This window comes from Durio zibethinus, chromosome 14 (assembly GCF_047325235.1).
Source record: "Durio zibethinus cultivar Kanyao isolate XHJ-2024 chromosome 14, ASM4732523v1, whole genome shotgun sequence".
NCBI lineage: Eukaryota > Viridiplantae > Streptophyta > Magnoliopsida > Malvales > Malvaceae > Durio > Durio zibethinus.
Window position 1 is genome coordinate 10,848,268 of NC_143175.1, and position 6,265 is coordinate 10,854,532.

The following is a 6,265-nucleotide window of genomic DNA, read 5'->3' on the forward strand; positions in this document are numbered from 1 at the left end:
AAATCTTTGAGAAAATATAATTTTATAAAAATCTGTCAATTGGATATTTTTCATTCATTTTTAAGATTTAATGAGTATAATTATAATGAAATAAAAGTTTATACCTTTAATTCTATTCAATGAATGATTGATGATTTGTGTTGGTTTTTTTTTTTTTTTGAAGTAAAATTTTTTTTTGGTAAAAAAAAATCATAGGGTAGCACTGCCCGATCCCTCATATCAAGGTAAGATGTACTATATCTAACAGTCTAAGATAAGTCACTACAGGTCGTGTATTCAAAATGATCCCAACAAGTTACTACCAACAGCACTCGAACTTAAGATCTTTTTTTTAATGAGGACGATCTTAACCACTTGAACCAACTATTTGTTGGGTTTTATTTGTGTATTAAGTAAAAAAAAAATGAAAGAATTGATGTGTAAATCATAAATATCTAACTAAATATATTTCGATTTTAGGAAAAATAAGAAGGAACTGATTTGAAGGCTAGTTTACTTTCATTTACATAACCTTTCTCTAACCAAAGGGGAAGAAATAAAGAGCTTTATCCTGCTTTGGAACTTCAAACTGCAGAGAAGCTAAAAGACCCTTCACATATTTCTATTGTTTCTTCTAAGAATGCAGCCATCATTGGAACTGCAATATTTGTTTTTTAATCCTTTTGTCTAGAGCTAGTCGGGATTCAATCAGACCTTACGATGGTTAAGGAATAAAAAATTTCTCAAAACCCAAAGTAATCAATTAAAGCACTCAAAAAGATTATTAGATCGCATCCAAATATTTGATCGAAGGATAAATGTATACATTCATGTTCAATGAATATTTAATCTCGTTTCTTTTTTAATAAAAAAATATTTTCATTGTTAGAAAGTACATATTTAGATGACATGATTATAGAAAACTACAAGTGGAAAAGACTCATGGGGGTCCAAAAATATGCAATGTTTTGAGAAACCCAACCCTCTAATTCACCATTAAATTTGATTTCTGAATAGAATTATGAGACAGAAGGTTGAGAAGTAAGATTAAACTATAAATATGTGTGTGTGTGTGTATATATATATATATATATATATATATATATATATATATATATATATAGATAAACATTCATGAGTTTTTTTTTTTTTTTTTTTTTTGCTTTAAGAAATCAAAACTTCCTTCGATGGTAAGGTTTTGGCAAACTTTTTTGCCCAAACAACTACTGCTTTATACCAAATCTCACTAGCTAAATTTATTCTTTTGTGTTTGTCATAATCACACACAGGAAATTTTAACAACAGTCCATACAATACCTTAAATGATGCTTTGAGATTTCAAGAATTAGAAAGAAAGATCATAGTTGAACCTAAAATCTCATATTTTAAAGGGAAAAGAAACAGAGAGAGCTCTTATCAATAATGCTTTGAGTTTTTGTTAACCTTTTATATGATTGGTATCATGAATTCTTTCATTAGTGGAAGAATGCCGAACTTTTGGTCTCATATTGTCTAATTTATATTTAATAAGAAAACAACAATTCATGATTGTGTCACCTATCACTGACATAGTAGTATTTATATTTATATTCTTAGAATTATTAAAATGTTTGAACCTCTGACTGTCCTGATTATTCATATAATAAATAGTAAAATATGTAAGAATTTGTGATTGATTAATTTTATTCCAATTTATGTATAATTGAATTTTTATACTGTCAGACAAAATAATATTTTCTAAAAATGACAATTGAGTGAGTCCAATCATCATGTTTGAAGAAGATTCGTATCTTTTTAAATTCCAATGAAAAGTTTCAGGTTATTTATTTATTTTTATGAAAAAGATTAAATCGAGGTTAAATTCAAATCAATTCAGCAATTTTCAGTTCTAGTGGTACCCTGATATGCGGGGCTTGTAACAGGAACTGATGTCTTGGTGAAGAAAGGCTATCATTTTCAATTATTACCATGCTTTCGTGGAACTGCTTAAAGCATTGAATACAAAAGAAGTACAATGTCCGGCCAATGAGGGCATTGGTCTCATGGAGTTGCCATCCTCCTGGTGCAATCAAATTTAATTGTCTTACATCTGTGCTAATTTGGGGCCAAGTCATACCCAAATGATAATGCAGATGTTTTTGCTCCTCCGCCTTTCGCTTGGAGTCAAGGTAAAAAAACAAGTTATCCTATTTAGTTGTAAAAGAAAATGAGGAAGAAAAAGGCCAGGTACTGAAATGGAATATGAAATTGGATCAATCTGTCGAACCCTCCCCACCCCCCCCCCCCCCCCCCAAAAAAAAAACCAGGTAGATCAACTCACTATGACAGCTAGATTTTCTGACTAATGCCTTGGAACTAAGTGCAAAGAAATGGGTGTGGAATCTGATATTTCAGTCCCGAAATGGTGGGCAAAAAGTACAAAAGGAAATGACACTAATGGCCTCTCATTCTCAATTCAAATCTGATATAATTAGCATGTCATTGCTTATTAATAAGCTGAATTTATTTATTTTTATTATTGGAAGGAAAGTAAAGAATGGCACCAAATCAAGGTGTGAAACCAGGATATGCAGCTTGATTTGGTACTATTGGCACATTGGAAGAAATGAAAAATTAATAATAAACCAATCTAAATATTTGGTAGGTTTCATGTGTGTACCCCACCCTAAAAAAAAAAGGTAGATGCCATAGAAGAAAAAACATTAAAAGAAAGTTGGAAAAAGCAGCCCTTTTCCTCTTTCCTATTCCTCCTCCCTTAAGAAAAAACCATGAGGTACAGTTGTAATTTCCTCACTTTCCAAGTCTGACTAAAACATTAATGAGATAAGACTCGGGTTAGTCCAATGTCTATGATTTTTTACGTTGACAATAATTTTTCCTCCCCCTCTATCCTTTTGTTTTTTAATTTTTCCAATCTATTTAAATATGTGACAAAAAAACTTTATATATAAAAAAATATAAAGTATTGTGCAAATTAAGCTGTCGTGGTTCACACTAAAAATGATCAAAAATACAAAATATCATCGTCATCATAAATTCGCAATCCCCTTCCCCTTCAAATTCTCATATACTTTTTTTTTTTTTAAATTTTGGGTTTCATCCGATTTATTTTCTCTTTGAGTTCGTTCAAATAAATTGATATAATCTAACTTAATAAATTCATAAAAAAAGTATCTTTTTTATATTCTCAATGAATTTTAATTTAAACAAAAATTTTTTTAAGAATATAAATGAATAAATTTTTTGATAAATCATTCCTGAAAATATTTAATTTTTATTTATTTTTATTTATTTATTAAATTTAATAAATTATTTTTAACAATATTTTATATTTTTATTTATTATTTATAAATTTATTCCTGAAAATATTTAATTTTTATTTATTTTTATTTATTTATTAAATTTAATAAATTATTTTTAACAATATTTTATATTTTTATTTATTATTTATAAATTTATTTATTTATACATATATTTTTATATTTATTTATTTAATATTTATAAATATATTCATTTAATATTCATAAAAAAATTTACATGACTTAATCAATGAACATAAATAAAATGTAAATATTTTACCATTTAAATAAATCAAATTAAAATAAATAAAATAATTTTATTACCAAATATAAATAAAATCTAAATACATCTTAAAATAAACAAACAAACCATAATCACATTATTTTTTTATATTCAATCCCTTAATATCTTACTCTTTGTATCGCTTGAACCAGTATTTGGTAGTAAATTCTTAGATACTTTCCCAAATATAAAATGATGCCCTTTTCCCACTTTCCTACTATAGAATTTCTTCCCTTTTATTCCGCTAATGCCATCAAATTTTCCAAAAACAAACACACAAAGTCTCTATTTTTTTTTTCTTTGAGTATTTTTATTTATATGTAAAACCACACTCATTTTTTTCTTACCTACTAACAAAGTTTGTTTCTTTTCGTTTTCCATGGTCATGGAACCTCAACCACCACCCAAAAAGTTCCTAACTCGGCTCAACTCGGCCGTTGCCAATAGCCGGGTCGGGAAGCGTTTCAAACTAGCCGAGCGTAACTCTTCTTTCACAACCGAGTTGCGTGCGGGAACCGCTACGTTCCTAACCATGGCTTACATCTTAGCCGTCAATGCTTCCATCCTTGCCGACTCTGGAGGTCCCTGCAGCGTCTCAGATTGCATTCCTTTATGTTCTGATCCTTCCGTTCCATTATCCAACTGCACTGGGTCAAATCTCCGAGTCATCAAGCCTGACGTGTCATGCAAATTCGACCCGGTCAACCCGGGTTACGCTTCATGTTTGGAGACCGTCCGTAAAGATCTCATAGTAGCAACTGTTGTTTCTTCTCTTATTGGCTGCGTAATTATGGGTGCTTTCGCGAATTTGCCGCTGGCTTTGGCTCCGGGTATGGGGACAAATGCGTATTTTGCCTATACTGTGGTCGGACTTCACGGGTCGGGTAATGTCCCTTATAAGAGTGCTTTAGCAGCGGTTTTCATAGAAGGGTTAATGTTTTTGTTCATTTCAGCTATCGGGTTCCGGGCCAAGTTAGCTAAGTTAGTTCCTAAACCGGTTCGGATAAGTTCGTCTGCAGGTATCGGGCTGTTTCTCGCCTTTATCGGGCTGCAAAATAACCAAGGCGTCGGGTTAGTCGGGTATAACCCGTCAACCCTTGTGGCTCTCGGAGGCTGTCCGAGTTCATCCCGGGTTTCGGTTGCCCCAGTTTTAGCGGCAGCTAACGGAACCGTTAGTTTAATGCCTGGGGGTACAGTCTCGGGTGACATTTTTTGTCTACGTGACAGAATGGAGAGTCCCACGTTGTGGCTTGGAATCGTGGGTTTTGTGATTATAGCTTATTGCATGGTGAAAAATATTAAGGGTGCTATGATTTATGGTATAGTATTTGTAACGGCGGTTTCTTGGTTCCGCAACACTAAAGTGTCTGCTTTTCCTAACACTGACGCCGGTAATTCAGCTCACAAGTATTTTAAGAAAGTTGTTGATATCCACTTAATAGAAAGTACAGCTGGGGCATTGAGTTTTAGCACTATAGGTAAAGGGTACTTTTGGGAGGCTTTGGTCACGTTCTTATATGTTGACATATTGGATACAACTGGTACGTTGTATTCCATGGCGAAATTCGCCGGCTTTACTGATCCAAACGGTGATTTTGAGGGCCAATATTTCGCTTTCATGTCGGATGCCATGTCAATTGTCGTAGGATCATTGCTCGGGACATCACCAGTTACGGCTTTCGTTGAATCGTCCACAGGGATTAGAGAGGGTGGACGAACGGGGTTGACGGCGTTAACAGTGGCCGGATACTTTTTCCTAGCGTTTTTCTTCACGCCACTTTTGGCGTCGATACCCGCTTGGGCCGTAGGGCCGCCGCTGATCCTGGTGGGAGTGTTGATGATGAGAGCAGTGCTGGAAATTGAGTGGGATGATATGAGACAGGCAATCCCCGCTTTTGTGACATTGATTTTGATGCCTTTGACCTATTCCATAGCATATGGGTTAATTGGTGGGATTGGAACTTACATTGTCTTGCACATTCTGGATTGGGCGACGGAGCTATTGGTGAAGTATGGAGTCATAAAAAGTCGTGGTGTTGTGGTCAATGGGGCACATGAGCAAGCAATAGAAGATCGAAATGCAAAAGCAGTTGAACTTGATCGTATTTTATAAGGTCTTTAGCGGGAATACACCTTTGAATCTTTTGTTTTGTCTCTTTTGGACAATATCTTTGCAGAGAAATAAATATGATAAGAAATGTATTCACATTTCACACAAAGAGACAATTAGTAGTAAATATTCTCATCAATTTGATTGTTTAGTAGGAGGTTTCTCTTTCGTCTCTTTCCTTTTTTTTTTCCTATCTAGCTAAATAGGCATCTTAAAATAGTTGTTTTAATTTTTTTTTTAACAAAAAAAGAATTTGAATCTGATTTTTTAAGAGATAATGTATATATTGCTATCGAATCATACATTCAAAGGATGATATTAAACTCATATATAATATTATATTACAATATATATGCAAATCTAATAAAATTTACTTATGTGAATGTTTAGGTGGATAATTTTTTTAAATTGAACATAAGATAATAATAAATAATTATAATATATATTATCAAAATAATCAAATATAAAAACTTTTAAACTAAATCATTAAATAATAATAAATATTCAAATATTAATTTGAAAACAAATAAAAGGATATATGATTAGTTATTTTATTTAATATTATTCAAATGTAATAAAATATTTAAATTTATT

At 32.0% G+C, this 6,265-nt stretch overlaps 1 pseudogene; it reads left to right on the forward strand.

Moving 5' to 3' along the window:
• The first annotated feature begins 3,925 nt into the window (after positions 1-3,925).
• Positions 3,926-5,905, forward strand: LOC111294998 (adenine/guanine permease AZG1 pseudogene; annotated as a pseudogene).
• Positions 5,906-6,265: the final 360 nt, after the last annotated feature.